We start from the raw sequence: 20,181 nt of genomic DNA on the forward strand, positions 1-20,181 counted from the left end.
TGAAAGATAGAAGAGTAAAATAACCTTTCCCCCAACTGTTCTTGTTTGCCTCCTATTGTCAGTGTTGCCACTGCTTTCCACTTTTAAAAATATATATACTTTTAAAAACACAGCTGGGTTTTATGAACTTAGATGACAACAATTCAAAGCACCTAACAGGGATTAGTAATTTTCCCATTTTCACAAAATATGTATAAAAGGTCAAGTATAAATATTTAACAAAATACATTTTACTACAGGAGCTAAACAAAAACGGAGAATGAAATGCATAAAGTGGAAATTTTACTGCACCAGTGTGGGAGAAAGGAACATATAATTCAACAGAGTGCAGTATCTAACAGGCATCCTCTTGTACCTATTGCGCAATCAGATACACCACTGAAGACTGGGGTGTACGAATGTACCCACAGCAGACCACTACAATCATATAAGACCCTACCTGCCCGCAGACTGTCTTGCCAGAGTGGTGCATGCTCTAGTTATCTCCCGCTTGGACTACTGCAACGCGCTCTACGTGGGGCTACCTTTGAAGGTGACCCGGAAACTGCAATTAATCCAGAATGCGGCCGCTAGACTGGTGACTGGGAGTGGCCGCTGGGACCACATAACACCAGTTCTGAGAGATCTGCATTGGCTCCCAGTACGTTTCCGAGCACAATTCAAAGTGTTGGTGCTGACCTTTAAAGCCCTAAACGGCCTCGGTCCAGTATACCTGAAGGAGCGTCTCCACCCCCATCGTTCAGCCCGGACACTGAGATCCAGCGCCGAGGGCCTTCTGGTGGTTCCCTCATTGCGAGAAGTAAGGTTACAGGGAACCAGGCAGAGGGCCTTCTCGGTAGTGGCTCCTGCCCTGTGGAACGCCCTCCCAGCAGATGTCAAAGCAATAAACAACTATTTTACTTTTAAAAGTCATCTGAAGGCAGCCCTCTTTAGGGAAGTTTTTAATGTTTGATGCTGTACTGTTTTTAATATTCAGTTGGAAGCCGCCCAGAGTGGCTGGGGAAACCCAGCCAGATGGGCGGGGTATAAATAATAAATTATTATTATTATTATTATTATTATTATTATTATTATTATTATATATGCAGGCATGGTGTAGTGGATCAGCTGGACCCATGTTCAAATTCACTTCAACGAACAAATATGACGGTGACTTTGGACTACTCTCTATTTCTCAATCGAATCTTCTCTACATGTTATAGGAATTAAATAGGCAAGTCCTGGCTATGTTGCCTTAAGTTCCTTGGAAGAGTACATAATTTTTATCAACTCCCCAACCACTGAGACGTTCCAGAGACAGTGCTACTCAGTTTAGTTTCATTTGGACAAGAGAGCACTGGAGAGTTAGGCTGCTTTTGCTTTATCCACAAATAAAAGAAGCAGAGCACGGCAGAATCAAAGGCCACATGCAAGTTTGGCCAACTCTCCAAGCGCTGCATGCCAGCAACTATAGGGGCCAGAGACCACCAAGCATGCAGTGGCTCTCATGCATGCACTGCACTGACTACACAGACATACAGTTTGCATATATATTCAATTTTTTGTTTGTTTTATTAGTTACTATAATCAATATATATTTACACACACACTTGTCCCCATCACAACTCTTGGCTGAAAGGCTAACCTCAAGCCACAGTAGGACCAAAACATAGGTAGGCAAACTAAGGCCTGGGGGCCAGATCCGGCCCAATCGCTTTCTAAATCCGGCCCACGGACGGTCCGGGAATCAGCGTGCTTTTACATGAGTATAATGTGCCCTTTTATTTAAAATGCATCTCTGGGTTATTTGTGGGGCATAGGAATTCGTTCATTCCCCCCCTCAAATATAATCCGGTCCCCCACAAGGTCTAAGGGACAGTGGACCGGCCCCCTGCTGAAAAAGTTTGCTGACTCCTGGACTAAAACCATTCCCAACACAATTCTTCAAAAATGCTGGAGGTATGGCAGCTAAAAGACACTGAATGGGAAGGCACTGATCCTACCCAACAGGACACAGTGAGCTTCCCGCTCTATTTTGTCTTTATAATTCATGGGTTTTTTGTCTACTACCTCTGTGGGGCTTCTTTCCACTTATTAATGCTTTCATGGACTACATGGGGAATTACAAAGTCGATAGGAGTGTTTCCTCACTATATCTGTGTAGGCTTCATGAGTCTCCTCTTGTACCAATCATTTCCAGCGCAGACTGTATTTGCTTCAGCTCCTACACTGAAAACCGTTATTATTTTTTGGTGTCTCTGAATTCCCATCAGGCAACACTTTAGGCAAATCAGGGAAGAACTCATTCACAAATATCAAGATAACTAGACTCAACACATTCAGAAGAAACCACAAATGAATATAGCCCGGGAGATAACACAGCTTTCTCTTGTGAAGTATCGGAGAGTGACTAGTTCTGCAATCAGAAACAAGTTGTTTTTTTCTCAGCTGCAAGTCAAAATGCTAGTTCTACTCTGTAAATACAAAAGCTGGGGAAGGTACATCATTTCTGTGCCTTTTTTGTAACGACAGGCATAATAAATTATATTGGTTGCTCCTTTGGCAACCTAGCAGCTGATAGAAGAGGTGGTGTGATGAGAAATCAAACAATTCAGTTTGTTGTCTCACTGAAATTAATTAAATTGTCCTCCATTATACTTCCTGTTTTCCCAGTTGCGCATTGTGAAGATAAGCCCAATATCCTTCCAATTAATCATTAGCTATTCATTCAAAAGTAACCATTGGTAAAAATAACTCAACCACAATTTTATCAGAAACTACCAAACTGTTAAAGTTGTAGCACTCCTCAAGCATTTGTACATTGCTCTCTTCAGACTTTGCCTGAAGATGGTTATTAAAATCTGAACGTAGAACAGCATAAATTTTCTTGAGCTTTAAAATGTTCGTTTCTGCCTTTCTGCTGCTCATACACAGCTATTTTAAACAGTACTGCTTAAATTAAATGAATAAAGTCTGTCAAAATTATAAAACTGGACAGTACAGAACTGGACAGTACAAATCTAGGAAAGGGGAAATATGTTGCATTCATTAGTTTACATACGTTGTATTGGCTTCATTCTGACATTTAAGGCATTCATAAATACAGCTTTCCGTACTGCCCTTCAGTAACTGTGATAGTTTATAACATTTTCTCAATCATTCTCCTACTGCCAATAATATTACACCTCATGCAATTCATGCAATGAAGAATGATTTCTTTCACTTATTTCCTTCATCTGTGACCTTTAGAGAGATCTACCAAAGGTAAAAGGTTTAATTAGAAAAAAAGGTCAGCTACAGAAACAGATAGTGGGCACACAACTTTCTAATCTATGTTGTGTACATTTATGGAAGACCACAAAATTACAAAAAACACTTCATCAACATTGGACACCAGGTCATTAGCTTTGACCTCATATGGAGCATAAAACAGAAAAAGGTGGTCCTTTCTTGTCCTTTTACCAATATATTGGTTCTCTCAGAAAACTAAGAAAAAGACTAGGTGACTGAATTTTGTTAACATAACAGAAGCAACACTAATAATGTGCCTATAGATACAAATGAGGAGTTCTCCCGCCACATGTTAACATTAAATTGTGAACATAGAATCACAGAAATGTAAAGCTGGGAGAAATCCCAAGGGTGATCTAGTCCAACCCCCTACAAATCAGGAATCATCATTTGCAACTCATCTGCATGTCCTATTTGTGGTTTTTGGTTTGGGGGCAGACCCAGTAACACTGCTTTACAAATAAAATAACTGCCAATTAGGATCAATGAGAGTTGAAGAACAAACATTGACCTGTGCTGTAACAGGGACCCCAGCTTTGTTCAGTCATTGACCCAGATGTACGTTAAACATGTGTGGAAGGAGGTCATATGAGGTGTGAACTATGCTTTGTTGTCACCCATCCCAAATATCACCATGCCCCATGGGCCTCACCTCAACATCTACCGATACGCACTGTGTAGGGAATCTGAAAAGCAGCACCAGTGCGCGTACATTTGTATGCTGGGGTCCTGATCACATTAAGGACTACAGTTGTACGAGCATTGCTTCCTGTTTTCTATTGTCTGACTTAATATGAAACATCAGGTCAAGACCAGAAGGACAGGGTCCCACTCCTTAACACATTTAGTGCACTCTTGAAAAAACGGCTAAACAGGACTACCATTTTGCCTCCAGGATTGAAACACCTTCATCTGGTGGCTTTGCTTTCATTGTCACATGGATAACCATTTGCATTACTCAGGCTCCATGTGAAAAACTGAAATGCTAGCAGTGCTAGAAAAATGCATATGCACAGATACTCTTGCTTTCCCAAATGAAAACAAAATATCACATTCTTTGTCACATTATAAATAACAGAGGCACAATTGCGGCCAGCGCTTCCAGCAATCTTGCTTTGCACATCTAGGAAGCCAGCTGTTCCCTAGGCCACCCCATATTTGTTCTACAAAGAATGGAAAATAAGAACTTGTACATGTTTTTTTAAAAAAACCCTTGTCAAACCTCGATTTTAACCATTTTGTTCATTCTTTTAAAATATATACTATTAGAGACTAAGATTACAGCTCCTGCAGCTTCTTTCACTTGCTAATTACTTTTCAGAAAAGACAAACCAACAAAATGATTGAGGTTCAGTGTTACAGCAAACACAGCACAGAGTTTTGTGGCACATTAAATGCTAACGGATCCATCCAACCCCTCAACTGGTAGCAGCAGCACTTGATGGAGTGGTGTAGCTTCCACAGTATTGCTGAAACTGGCAGGACAGAAAGTGCCAGCTCCCAAGTTGTTGCAGCAAATGGGGCTTGGATCAGGGCCATTGCCATCACATGATGTCAGCAGGGTTGGCAATGGATCTACTTGGAGTATCTTCAACCCTCTGCCACTGTTTGACAGTGCAATGGATGCTGCTCACTAGCAGAGCATCTAGAACAGTGGATCTCGGGGGTTGGAATGCTCTACAACAAATGTATTAGTCTGTAAGGTTCCATCAAACACTTGGTTGTTGTTTTCCTTTAAACCTAATGTCAGTAAGGAGAAATGGTTACATGCTACCTGGGTTTTAGACTCCAGAAACATTAGCAATAGAAAATAACGCAACTACTAACCACTAACGCAACTAATGGTTTTAAGAAGAAAATGTACATTCACGTGGTTTTCTAGTTTCAGCTGTTTCATTCACAACCAGCTGAAAAGGCTAATGACTCATGTTGTAAAAAACATAAAAACCAGCACTTAGGGGATCATTTACAAAGCACTCTCCCACACCTTCCAACACATGGGCATACATGGCTACAGTTGCCTCAATCCATTTCACACACATATAAAGTCAGCTTCACACCACTATTTTCATTATCAGAAAACAAGCCTCAACAACAAAAAACAAATTTCATGCACGGCACAGTGTGTGTGTGTGTGTGTGTGTGTGTGTGTGTGTGTGTGTATGTATGTATATTTTTAAAAGTATACACAAGTGGTTGTCTACTAAGGATCAAATGCAGTACTGGCTCAAGACATTTTTGTGCCATAAGCAGAGTACAAATGGTGCTACCCTTCTGGTACGGACACTTTTAAAAAGTCTTGCTGCATCATTCAGACATTTCTGCCTTCTTCTTTTCCTCCACCACCCATGGTGTTGCAGCCTGAAGCATGTTGCTTTACCCTGCCGCATGACAGACTAGCCCTGATCAGACACCTGCTTGCATGTATTTGAAGGCAAAAGTCACACATTTAAACTTATATGCACTATTCATAAATGACACCATTCATCTGTACTTTAAAGACACTGTTGTTTGTACTCAGGAATTAATTTCCACCTGCAGAAAATGCCTTATAAAGAGGACTTAATACAAAGTTTCTCTGAAAGCAGACCTGCAAGTAGAAAAGCATTCTATAACCTTGAATCAAAACATCAGAGTGCTTAGATTTTGTGTGCACAATTCATTTATTAGTATTTACATCAACAGAGAAGCCTCTTCCAAACGCAGTACCTCATTTTCAAAGCACAAGAAATATCAGACACAGGTACATAAAATGCTACCACCTCCAAACCAAGCCAGTTATTGATCTATCAGTACTAGGTATCGATGGTGCTCTACACTGGCAGAATAGGGTTTTAGACAGCAGTTTTTCCCAGCCCTATCTGGAGATGTCAAGGATTGAACCAGGAACTTCTGCAGGCAAAGCATTTGACCTAACCACCCCCCCCCCCCAGCAAACACAACTGGAACAATCATCATAAAATTTTATTCAAAGTCCAAACTCCATGCTGTCAAACAGAAATTCCTAACTATTCATTTTTGCTGGCAATTAGTTATTTTTTAAATTTAGTTTTTACTAACATTTGTAAATTATAAAAGGAAGTAACAAAAAAGCACTAAATTCTTGTGTAATGTAAGATACAGGAGAAGATAAAACTACAATATTTTCTGTGCAAACATGCATTTCCCTAAGGAATTCACAGACTTTCCAAATGAAAAAACTAAGTAATGAAGAGTTAACACCACTGTTTCCCTTGCTTCCCAATTACTAGTAGTCCAACAGAAATATATGTCTGCCTTTCACAAAACCCACACCTTGGAATAAACAAGGGGGACCATACAGCCATGGGCTTCTTCATTTGTAAATAAAGTCATGCCATACTGCAAAAAATCATTCTTTTGTAGCATGTCCTCTAGCTACTTTCAACTTGCAGGAGAATTTCAACTGGCAGGAGTAATTTGCCAGACTTTTGAGTTACTGTACATGTGCATGTGTGTGCACAAACACACCACTTTTAATTCCAGGAAACCTTTTTTGTGATTTCAAAAGATATGATTGAGTTAAATGTAGCTGGAAACCAGTAAGATTATCCACTTCAATACATTTAAGTACCACTCTTTTTGAACAGTTACCTTTAAGCTGAGTACCTCTGCATTACTAATACCAAACATTTGAAGTCCTTTTTCCCACCTCAGAGGACCACAAATCACAGGACTACAACCATAGAAGAAGTCTGAATGGCTACTGCTCTATTTGTGGCTACTCCAAACAAAGGTTGTGTGTATTAATCTTGACATGCTAATGCAAAGTTCTGCATGCATTATCCTGTCATTGGATATAGGCTCCCCATATCACCCTCAATCTATGCAACATCACTACAGCAAATCTATGGGTCTGGGCACAGTAAATGGAAGAATTTCCATAGGGGTAGCCAAAGAGGTTGAAATGTTTCCACAGTGCATTTGGATATTGCCATTTCTGCTATCACATTTGTGTCGATTTATTATTTTGTGCAGAGTCTGTTCCGTTTGCCATATGTTGAATACAGAGAGGAATTGAATATATATATATATATATATATATATATATATATATATATTTCAACATCCGTACTCTATAAGGCAGGCATCCCCAAACTTGGCCCTCCACATGTTTTGGGACTACAATTCCCATCATCACTGACCACTGGTCATGTTTGCTAGGGATCATGGGAGTTGTAGTCCCAAAACATCTGGAGGGCCAAGTTTGGGGTTGCCTGCTATAAGGGACCTTAAGGTGGCCATACTAGAATAAGGAAGCTTCAATGAGACACCGTAATGGGAAACCTCTGAATTACAATTTATCAAGTTGTAGACTCAATTGAGACAAAAGTTTTTCTCATCACCCTATTGTTTGTGGTGAATGGCTATGCTTAATAACATAAATATCACTATTTGTAATTCTACCAGTACTTTCTGTATTTCATTTCCTTCTGACCCGCTTTTTACGTTCTCTTCTCCCTACCCCTGCCCAATTGTGTAGATACACACACACACACACACACACACACACATCCAACCTCAAGATAACATTTCATGCATCTGATGAAGTGGACTATAATTGACAAAAACTTATGCCATAATAAATATTAGTCTTAACGATGTCACAAAACTGTTTGCTGTGTCTGGAATAAGTCTCACTGAGTTCAGTGAGGTTTGCTTGGGAATAAGTGCCCATTGGGTTACAGGCTTGAACACAATTAAAGTGGTCAGGCAAAGCACCTACTGACTTTTGCCTTTATAGCAATAATTGCAGTAGAATTCTCATTCCACTTTTTCAGAATACAAAAAAATAAATAAGTTGAACAAGATGGCTTTCTCACTTTCCAGTTCTGACGCATGTTTGGTGGTTGCTAAGCAACCTCCAAGCTCTTTCACTCTAACTCAGAAGACATGCAAAGCATTTAGCTTAGCCATTGTACGTGCAGCCTCTTTGAGCAGCATGGTACAGAGCTGAGGGAATATGACATACTGTGGGGAATCAAAGGGGGTAAAACTACCCCCACTTTATGCTCCTCAGCAGTAAGACTTTAACGCCATGCCAGAGAAGAGAAATTGCCCAGATAAATTTAACTATATATATGTACTATCTTACGTCTTCTGCTCTGTGTAGTTAAAACACCACTGGTTTCTAACTGGCAGATAAGGATCCAATACTAGGTCACAGCATGATCTAAAGCAGGTTGCAACAGCTGCACTGATGCTTTACAAATATATGATATAAAATTAGTAAGTGGGTCCCCAAGATGCATGTTTGGGCTAAGGTAAAAGGTAAAGGTACCCCTGCCCGTACGGGCCAGTCTTGCCAGACTCTAGGATTGTGCGCTCATCTCACTCTATAGGCCGGGGGCCAGCGCTGTCCGAAGACACTTCCGGGTCACGTGGCCAGCGTGACGAAGCTGCATCTGGTGAGCCAGCGCAGGACACGGAACGCCGTTTACCTTCCCGCTGGTAAGCGGTCCCTATTTATCTACTTGCACTTTTGACGTGCTTTCGAACTGTTAGGTTGGCAGGAGCTGGGACCGAGCAACGGGAGCGCACCCCGCCGCGGGGATTCGAACCGCCGACCATACGATCGGCAAGTCCTAGGCGCTGAGGTTTTACCCACAGCGCCACCCGCGTCCCTATGTTTGGGCTAAAGGTGAATTCAAAGACTGAAAAGACTGAAAACTCCAAAACGCACAATAGAAATTGGTGAAACTGTGGTGAGAATTGTGAAAGCTTACATCACAGTCAAGGGGTTCATTGGATATTATAAGTGTGGAAGATTTAAAAATAAATAAATCTTAAAAGTACATCCAGAAGGAATTACACCCATGGAAGTGATTCATTACATTAGAGTTCTAATCCCAGAGAAAGCCTTTTCAAAAAATTGTATCACCAATGAAAGATTATACCACTTTTCCAAGGTCAAGCATGGTTAGGTAATTATAGAGTTAGCTTGAAAATTTGAGCTCTGATCAAAAGCTATAAAATATTGACTTTTTAAAAAAGTATTTACTGAGAATTAGAAAAAACAAAAACAATCATTAGCTCTAATGTAGTAAAATAAAATAATTAGAGTTATTGTTTGGTGTATGGTCCACCCCTTCCTGTGGACTACCTATCTGATCACATACTTTGCACTATGTTAACTCAGCTGTTACCCTAGGTTGAATATTGCAAGAATACTTGAGTCTCAGAAATTGCAAATTAAATATTCCAGATTTTTAATTAGAGAAATTGTAAGAAGATGCCTTTCAAATTGTTAATGAACTCTGTTTCACAGACCAAACTCTCCCCATTTATTGAGTTCTTTTTATAACAGATATCCTAGTAATTGGGGATTACATCACCAAGTTTTCTCACGACACACAAAGAATTTAGTTTCTAAGCAATCCTAGTTCAATTTTATTTATTTACTGGGGAAAGGAGGGGGTGAGTCACCTAAAATTAAGAGTACTTAGCTATAAAGATTTTCACCTGCTTGCAATCCAGAAAAGAAGCATTACAAAATTAACACTCCATTCACCAACAAGACAGGCACTGATCAAAAGATGATGTATAACACTTTTGTACAGTCAATTTAACCTCCTTTTAACAACAAATTGAAGAGTACCTTCACAAATGGGTTAACACAAAGATTAAAAATGATTTAGCTTTCAATGCATGAGATAACAGATCTTAGAAAAACATATATAAAGCACTTCAATATTGTGATCTTATGCTTAATTACTGGAAGAAAATCCCACTTAACCCAATGAAAGTAAACCTTGCTAAGATCATTCTGTAAATTTACATGTCAATGTTATATATATATAATTTCTAACTAGGATGAAAGTTGCTCTTTTAGCCCTTCCAGTCTCTTCTTTTCTGCTGAGCTCCTCTTTAGCATGCAAGTCCTACCAAGAAATGTGGGTGGGGAATCACTTATGTCTTTTTCAGTGTTTCTTTTAGCAGTCAACTACTACTTCTGCTCTAACGCCTAGAATAACCATGTACAGCAAATATTGGATAGGATCAATACGAAAGTGAAAAGTCAACTGCCTACTCCACCTGCTGTTCATTGCTAACAGTTTCCTTTTCAGCCAAAATACTGTGTTCATTCAAAATGTGGAGAAAAATGTTTCAATAACAAAACACCAATACTTAGTTTTTGTAGATGAATAAAAGAACAATCAATATTATCAAGGAGCTGGAATTACTCCCCTACAAAGGTTAGAATATTTAGGGCTTTTTAGTTCACAAAACTGGTTTATGATAATGGTTTTTTAAAATGTCCATAGTGTGGAGAAAAGGGAATAGGAAGATTTTTTCCAACTCTTATTATACTAGAACCTGAGATCATACAATGTAATCTGGAAGAAACAGGACAATGAATTACACAGCACACAGTTAAATCACACAATTAATTATCCCATCAGCTAACTTAAATGGACAAATGAATTGCTCCCCTGCCACCAAAGCCATTTAGTCTCTTCCCCACCAATCCCCAATGCATGTAATTCCTACTTGGCACTCCTGGAGTAAAGCTTCCTATAGTGGATAAGGAATCAGGACAACTGAAAAGGATCAGAAGGTGAAAACACAAGGGGAAATCTGTGACTGCCAACCTCCCAAAGCTGTAGAAGATTTAAAGTTAAATAAAGAATCTCCAGGGTGCAACCAGGCAGCCCTGCTGAAAGAAGAAATGCTCACACAGAAATAGTGCTTTGACGCTATACTGTAGCGCAACACAGTACTCTCCCAACCCTTAAGCCTTCATTCTTGGCCAAAGCTTCCTACCATTCAACTGCTCACCCAGAGGCAATTACAATTTGTCCTAGGCAAGTAGCTAATTGCAAGGTTGATTGAAGTTGTGTTCATTTTCAAGAGGAGTTTGCTCTGATGCTTTTTATCCATATTGTAGCATGGAACAAACTGTAATGTTTGCTAACATAATGTGGTCAACATTACGCAAAAGAATTGTGCAGAATTTACAGAGAAATTAGTATGCTATAATGCGTAAATAAGGATACAAGATAAACAATGCAAGATGTTACCGTCCATTAAAATTAACACTCTAATTGTGGTATAGTCCTGTTTGCTATAGCGGATGAGGAAGGGGGAGAAAACAGGTTAAAAGACTGGAAGGGGTGGAAATTGGTCAAGAAAGCTGCATTTGCCGTGTTTGCCACTACCCACCTCTGCAGTCCACACGCAACACCTTCAGAAGCTGGAGCAACGCCAGCATGAAAAGCAGTCATGGTATAGATGCTCCAACATGGCCAGAATCTTCCTACAATCCTAGAACATCATGAGCCAGGCACATTATCTCCTGCATTCTAGATCACATCAGAAGAATGTGTTCAGGTTTCGTGGGGGTTGGGCACACTGATGTTCTGTCACAATATTAACATTTTGGATACTGCCCTTAACTTCTATTGGCAGCTTTTATGTTGCGAACCGCCCTGTGATCTTTGGATGAAGAGCGGTATACAAATTTAATAAGTAACAAGTCCACAACACCTGGCTTCCCTGCACCAGCCATTCAAAAATCAGGAAGCTTAAAGCCAGTCTAAATAGGACATTTAGATACAATACCTGGAAAACGCTCCAATTTGGAAGCAGCGTAATTGTTGAGGCAGGGAAATCTGCACCCATTTTATGTTGTTTTATGAAATGCAAGGTTGTTTTATGCCTTGCATTTCAAACATATCACACCATGGATGCCAAACTTAGTGCGGACACCCGATCAGCATAGCCCACAGCAGCACCAAACTCCTGAGCTCAAGCGATTCACCAGCCTCAATCTTCAGGAGTATTGCAGGCATGCACCACCACACCAGGTTACAACTTAAAACATTCAAATCAACATGAAAATAGCATGAAGTAAATATAAGTAGCTTGCTGCGTGTTTCATTTTGCCACACAGATTGGCTATTCAGGTTCCATTTGCTTTTATGATAATCTTTTTTACCCAATTCATTGAATTTCACTGAATCCAAGGAGGATGCGGATATGTTGCTGCATTGTGACAAGAAATACAGTCAGTTAGAGCTCTAACAAGAAACACATCAAAAACATTTAGTTCTGTGATTTAGCTGTTTGAACTTCATTGCAAAATAATTTGTTTTGGAAATAATCTATCATGTTATTTTCTGTATTCTAATTGGCCAAACCAGTAAGTATATTCATTTCTGCAAATTGGATTTGTTTATAAAAGCAAAAACATTATAGTTTTGGCCACTTGCCAGTAATTGCATTCATACTTGGTCTTTTCTCCACAAAATAATTTATATATTTTATCTTTCATCTGCATGACAATGTGGCTAGCCAATAACAGTGGCAGAAATATGATTTTAATTTAATATGACATAATCCTTACAGATTTATCCGAGCTTTCTCATAATTATAGACATATAACACAAGAGAAGCATAATACTAGAGACAGAAATGCCAACGTGAACAAGAGATTAAAATATCAAACATAATAGCTTTCTTTCTAAACGATCCCTATTCACACTTTGCAATATAAATTTGTTTCCTGAAGGTGTTAGAAACCAGCTCTTATTTCCAAATACACCATTTGTTGCATTTATGTTCAAATTACTCTGACTAAAAAGATAATTTATAACTCAAAATACTGAGCAGTGTAACTGCTATCTCTGAAAAATATGTTCAGGCCCTTATGGCCCCAAGAATAATGCCTTAATAGTTAAATATACCAGGACTACAATCCCATGCATACTTTTCTGGAAGTAAGTGCCATTGAACATAGTGGGGCTTGCATCTCAGTAAACATACAACAGGATTTGACTGAAAATCATTAAATACAAATTATTCAGATCAGTGATTAAACATGGTGAGTTTTACAATCCTCTCAGCACACACTTTACGTAAAGATGGGATCTAATCCACATTAATGACAATGAGCCCAAAAGCAGAGAGCAGCAACAGTCATTGAAAGTGGACTTTTAGATCCTTAAAGAGCTTGTAACACTCATCAGAACTATGAGGATTTAGCATATGTGCCACCGGGGTGCAAAGATCCACCCAGCGCCCCCAAATTTAGTTAAACCCCCAAATTAACTTTTATTATGCTTATATCAGGCACCACGCTTATGCCTTATCTCTTGTTGTGAATGACAAGTGCCATCATTGAGTTTGACAAGCGCCGCCGTTGTGAATGACAAGCGCGGCGCATCTTTGGTAAATGAGCGCACAAAGTCGAAAGTCCTTTACTGAAACAGTAGGTATACATTTCGGTAATACCTAGGTATATATGTATTTTGTTTTTCTAGCTTGATCAAAATTATTTATTATTTCATAACAGGTAGATAGTTAAGAGCTTAGGCGGCTTCAGCGGCGGGCACCCCCCAGAATTTGGCACCCGGGTGCCCCATACCCCTTGCACCCCAGGGTAAAGACAGCCCTGATCCCCACAAAATCTTTCTCTACATTAGATGTTACTCTAACCCAGAGAATAATCCCCCTCTAATTTACACACACACACACATATGCCCAAAGATACCTCCTCTTTTTAATCCCACTTACCGGTAGCACTTCAACAGCAGGAAAGCACAACAGGGGAAGAATGGAGGTTTTTCTCTCCAGCACGGCAAGTAGCTGCAAGTAGCTCCTGGGAAATATACTTTTCTACTGACCCTGCAGTCATACTTACTTCTAGGGGCTACTTAAAGCCTGGAATAGTATGTTGTTCAGTGCACCGGCTGCCAGAGGGAATGGGAGAAGATCTACCTGATTTTTTTGTGGGAAGAGGGGTGTAACTTAGCTTCTTTCCAAGCCAACCTGGCATGAACCAGTGGAGGAGATTGCTCATCCCCACCAGTGCTTTTAATATTGTAAAATTAGCTAATAATGATGGACTGCAAGAAGATCAAACGCATCCATTCTTAAGGAAATCAGCCCTGAGTGCTCACTGGAAGGACAGATCATGAAGCTGAGGCTCCAGTACTTTGGCCACCTCATGAGAAAAGAAGACTCCCTGGAGAAGACACTGATGCTGGAAAAGATGGAGGGCACAAGGAGAAGGGGGCGACAGAGGACGAGATGGTTGGATAGTGTTTTTGAGGTTACCAGCATGAGTTTGACCAAACTGCGGGAGGTAGTGGAGGACAGAGGTGCCTGGCGTGCTCTGGTCCATGGGGTCACGAAGAGTCGGACACGACTAAATGACCAAACAACAACAACAACAGCTAATAATGATTATCCTGGTGTTTGGTTTCAACAAGAAACCACACTGCTCTCAGCCCAAGAACTCCCTTAGAAAAGTGGATAAGCATGAAGTTTCCACGTAAACTATAGTGAGGAGCCTCTTTCAGAGCGAGGGCCACAAACAACCTGGGGCAATCTTCCAGGGGCAGCATGCCAGTAATGGGCAGGGCCATAAGGCTAGAGGAAAAACCAAGGGCGGACACTTACCTTAGAACAGTATGCCACATTCTAGCCATGCTGAAGTCATGTTTCTACACATACCACACCCCTCTCTCCATTCTGCATCCAGGCAAGCAAGAAGCATTATTACAGTTAAAGGACAGACAGGCAGACAGACGACAGTTTTCAAGATGGGGCGCAGAGTAGGGTCAGTGAGGTATGTGGCTTGGAAGAGACGTGTGGCCTGGGGGAGGGACACACAAGGGTCATGCTTGGTTCCTGGGCCTAAAGTTCCCCAACACCGTTACAGAGGTTATATCCAAGTACTTACACTGCAGAATGGAAGGTAACACATTGCTAAAATGCCACCAGGAGCAGTTTACCAAGCATTCACATAAATAAGGAGGAATCCAGAAGTTAACTAACATGATGTATCTGGAAACAAAGCCTAACAGTTAGTTATTTTTACAGGTCTGGGAAGAAATGTGTCTACTAATTCAAATACGATGCTCTTAAAAGTAAACATATACAGTGGTACCTCGGGTTAAGTTCTTAATTCGTCCCGGAGGTCCGTTCTTAACCTGAAACTGTTCTTAACCTGAAGCATCACTTTAGCTAATGGGGCCTCCTGCTGCCACCGTGCAGCCGGAGCACAATTTCTGTTCTCATCCTGAAGCAAAGTTCTTAACCCGGGGTACTATTTCTGGGTTAGCGGAGTCTGCAACCTGAAGCATATGTAACCTGAAGCGTATGTAACCCGAGGTACCACTGTACAGTATAAAGTTTTATTCAATCCTCAAAATTTGCTTGCACTCGAACTATGAAATTATGAAAATTGGGGAATCAATATAATCAGTAAGCGGTAATTTGTTTATTATTTGTTTATTGCATTTATATCCTACATTTTTACCACTGAGCTCCAAGTTCTTCCACTCCTCATTTAATTCCCACAACAACCCTGTAGATAGATTAGGCTGAAAGGATGTGGCTGCCCCAGTCACCCAATGAGCTTCATGGCTCACTGGAGATTCGAGCCCTGGTCTCCCACAAACTAACCACTATACCACACTGGCTATCGATAATCAATAACCTGATTGGCTAGCACGTGGATCAAATGTCCTATTGCTGCATAACATCACTCAACAAATGCATGTGGCAGTTACTCCCAGTACCCAGAGGACAAACTGTATTCCAATCACTGAGCAAGAATTCTTGGAACTGCATGCATATTTTATATTTCCAACCGGATACATAATACTGTATAGAACATTTTGCCCTCATGTGGACACAACCCTGTAATACAAATGCTTAAGTCAGGGCTGCCTCAGAAATCCTGTCATAATTTTTCTGTGCAGATGTAACTCCATACACCATTGTGAATGATAAGAATGCATGTATATATTTTTTTCTACCTGTACAGCATGGTGTGGCAATATACATGCTTTCTTTCTTTACAAAGTATCTTTAACATAGCTTTCTAAAGAGTGTAACAGCAGCTGTCAGAGTAAGCTGCAACTGAAGCATATACAATATTAACAATTGTGGGAGGGCCAATATGAAAGTGATTTATCAAGCTGCTTGGTGAGGCATGCAAACTCCTCTTGTGAAGATTTCTAAAAGCTGAATAAATATTTGCCAAGTATATTTTGGCGTAAGAGATTACACACGGCACATTATGTTCTACTCTGCTTTTGTAAGAAGTTACTGTGACCTTCTCACAAATTATTTGATTTTAATGATAACTGCTAACAGAGAGCTTGTGGTAATGTTGCTTCTAAGAGAACAGGCCGTGGACCAGAAAAAGCCCAAATCTCACCTCAACCATTAACTTATCTCCCCTATTTGAAATATTGAGATAACATTGACCTATTTTACAAGAATGTTGTACAGTGGTACCTCAGGTTAAGAACTTAATTCATTCTGGAGGTCAGTTCTTAACCTGAAACTGTTCTTAACCGGAAGCACTACTTTAGCTAATGGGGCCTCCCGCTGCTGCTGCTGCTGCCGCGCTGCTGCTGCGCAATTTCTGTTATTATCCTGAAGCAAAGTTCTTAACCCAAGGTACTATTTCTGGGTTAGCGAAGTCTGTAACCTGAAGCGTCTGTAACCTGAAGTGTCTGTAACCTGAGGTACCACTGTATGGTTATTGAGATATAGTACTGCCTGTTGAACTTTAAAACAAGTACAAAAGCAGCTAACAAACAGTTCGTGTAATTTTGCCTAATAATCCCAGCTTTGTAGGAAAACAAATAATTTATCTATAAGTAATGCTATTAACCACTCATTTTTGCACCTTCAGCTTGGTTCCTTCATTGTATGTTTTAACCTTTGGAGGCGACTATAGACTTTGGCTCTATTTTTCACTCCTGTTTTAAATGCAAAGGAGAGTATCTTTTTAAACCAAAATATTTTGCATGGGTATTACTTACATCAGATTTTGAGGCTTAAAAAGAGGGTTTAATTTGTGGCGGAGCTCAACCACACAATCTGTTTTCAACAACTTAGCCCTGGGATGAGAAGCCACAATAAAGACATGTGACCAAGGAAGGCACCACTGAACAACTGCAGCCTATTCCTACACATTAGAAGGAGCGGAGTTTCCAAGATGCATGGCATGCTTCCAGGTAGGACTCATTACAAGAAATTTTAAAAGTAAACTTCAGTACCTCTTTTTAAAAGAAATGTTACCATTGTGTCTCCCTTCCTCAGTATTCCCTGTACTGTAATTAGCTGCCTACCTCTAGTAGGGACAATAATCTATCTTTTTGCATTTTGTAATAATAATTTAAGGACCACTTGAAATGCTTCATAGAAGCATCATAAAAAAAAGCAAAAACATTCAAACCAAAATACTTTAATTGCACTGCTATAAATAACTGTGCAAATATCTTAGGTTTGTCTGTTGAAATATTAGTGATTCTATAGAACTATAAAAAAAATTAAGGGCATTACTTGTAATATTCTAAAATAATGAACACCCCTTAAAATAAATCACATTTGGTAATCCTACTTAATTTAAATTCTGTTATGAACTTTATTGCTTATAGTCAAAATCTACCACAATCCAAAAGGAACAGCACAAAAATAGTATAACATCACTCTCCTACAAATTTAGAGGCAAACAAAAGAAGTCTTCTTCAAGTTTTACAAGACTTACAACAAAATATGCATAACTCAACAATACCCCTAAAGCAGTAAGGCCATTTACCTGGGAGTAAGCCCCAAAGAATCAACCTGCATAGGATTGCAATTGTAAAATATTAACTATCTTTATACACAACTGAATTCTATACAGGCCTACTGTGAAATAAATCCCACTGAATTCATGTAGTTGTCAGTATGTATAGTGGTGCTTCCAGATAGGTCTTTGTTATGGTGTTGGTCTTCTTTATGCACACAAGGTTTTTTTGCAGTATGTACACAATGCTATTGTGTGCCACTGTCAAAATGACCATCCATGTTCCCTCCCCCTTCTAGATTTACTCTTTTAAGGGGATTCTAAAAAGTTTTTTTAAAAAAAACTGTTGCCAATTTCCAATAATCCATTAAGCCGCCATCTGGAAGCACTCAATGGTTAACATCAAGAATACCCTAGAAATCCTCTGAAGCTGAGCAATATTGATCCATGCTGGGCTGAAATATTATCAACATTCTAAGTTGCATAATCACAGTCATGGGAAGTATAATTTACCTGGAACGCTTAACCAGCAAATTAGTCACAAACATAATTTACAAATATGGAAGTCTGCCACCTAGCCAGGATTTTACTGACTCAACCTAAATTTTACTCTACTGGCCAACTGCCAGAACCAGACTGCTACACTCAGGGTGGGGGGGGGGGATCTAGCTAATGATTTATTTTTGTAATTACTATATGTGTGTTACTAAAGCACGTTCATATTTACTAAGGTGTCACATGTGGCTGGCAGCTACACTTGTAGCACATCGCCTGTGCACATGCTGTCAACTTTGTGTCCTGTCAATGTAACTGCATGATCACAATGCTGTCACAGTGCTTAGAGTGCATCCGACAAGACTGCACAAATCTGTTCCTCTTCCAGCTGCCATGCAAACCCAGAGCTCAGTCCAAGCTTTCCCTCTGAATAGTAACTGTCTGTCACTTTGTCCTATGCCATCTCTGAGGCAACATTGACTGTACAGCTGCCATCACCTTAGGCATGCTGATGACCCAGAGAAGAGATTCCACAGAACAGCTAAAGTCCACAAACAAGCAAAGATTCATTCCCTTAATGAAAGAAAAACACCCAGGTTTTACATGCTTTTGAGGAAAACTTCCCTGTCTCCTTGGCCAGGTCTGGTTTAAACATGACACCAGATGTCATGCTGCGGGCAACACATTTAAATTGGGTCATCAGTTCCTGTGTACGAAGTGACCAGGAAATCACAGGCTAGTTTTGCACCTGCAATCACTGCACACTAGGAGCCAAAAACCCTATTTAAATCCTATTCTGGCCAATAGCCCCATACAGGTGATTTTTCCCTCCATATCCAGAGTCACATTTTAAACTGGGGTATCAGAATTTCTATTCACAAAGGGCGGTGAACCTAATTACTCCCAACCTAAGGCTGCCATACTGTAAACACACTTATCTGTGAATAAGTCTTTTTTAATTCAATGGGGCTTAATTCTGATTAACACCACACTAAGTTACACTGTATGACAAACTTCCAGCACAATTCTCTTACTTGAATAATATAATGCATTGGGGCGGGGAGGTGGTGAAGGGCGTGAGAACAAGTGACCTTCACCACACCTCAACAAAAATGGATCTGCGGAGACCCACTGCCACCCCTTTCATGTACGTAAGCCCAACTGTTTGTTTAAAACTTTGTTGTTTTTGTGTGTGCAACAAACTGACAGGGAACATAAGCAGACAGCAGACAGTCCCATAATAAGCGCAGTGACACACACACACTAACAGGGGTCAGCAAACTTTTTCAGCAGGGGGCCGGTCCACTGTCCCACTTGTAGGGAGCCGCACTATATATTTTTTGGGGGGAGGGGATGAAATAATTCCTATGCCCCACAAATAACCCAGAGATGCATTTTAAATAAAAGCACACATTCTACTCATGTAAAAACACGCTGATTCCTGGACTGTCCGCGGGCCGGATTGAGAAGGCCAGATCTGGGCCCCGGGCCTTCGTTTGCCTACCCATGCACTATATGTATCTATATATGCGGTGCTTTTTTATATTAAAAAAAATGTTTAGGGGTATTCTCCTTTTGACTCAAGAAAACCACCATTTTATAGTTCAAATCAGGAAAAATAAATGGACCAAAGTACAAAGATTCACAAAATGTTTAGGGAGGTATGCGTACCCCTGCTTACCCCCAGAAAAAAGCACTGTATATATGTATATATAAATATATAACACACACACCCGAAACATACACACTATGTATGTATGTAACCCCTAACATATTACTGTAGGTAGAATCTGGTTGCTAAGGGAGAGGGAGATAGTAACAGCCTCGGCGGAGCCTCAGATAAGAAAGCTTTGCCACAGAGAAGC

At 40.1% G+C, this 20,181-nt stretch overlaps 2 protein-coding genes across 3 annotated transcripts in view; one reads left to right on the forward strand and one right to left on the reverse strand.

Moving 5' to 3' along the window:
• The window catches only part of AVEN (apoptosis and caspase activation inhibitor), a 106,644-nt gene that overhangs the window by 85,942 nt on the left and 521 nt on the right, over positions 1 to 20,181 (reverse strand). The gene's annotated exons all lie outside the window — the stretch shown is intronic.
• CHRM5 (cholinergic receptor muscarinic 5) overlaps positions 1 to 20,181 on the forward strand; it is a 60,349-nt gene that overhangs the window by 31,091 nt on the left and 9,077 nt on the right. The window contains exon 2 of one of the 2 annotated variants that reach the window (XM_028722048.2): positions 17,149 to 17,267. The exons of the other annotated variant lie outside the window; for it this stretch is intronic. The gene's annotated coding sequence lies outside the window, so the exon portion shown is untranslated. The remainder of the gene's footprint in view (positions 1 to 17,148; positions 17,268 to 20,181) is intronic. 2 annotated transcript variants of the gene reach the window in all.

The sequence above is a fragment of the Podarcis muralis genome, chromosome 1 (genome assembly GCF_964188315.1).
Source record: "Podarcis muralis chromosome 1, rPodMur119.hap1.1, whole genome shotgun sequence".
Lineage (NCBI taxonomy): Eukaryota > Metazoa > Chordata > Lepidosauria > Squamata > Lacertidae > Podarcis > Podarcis muralis.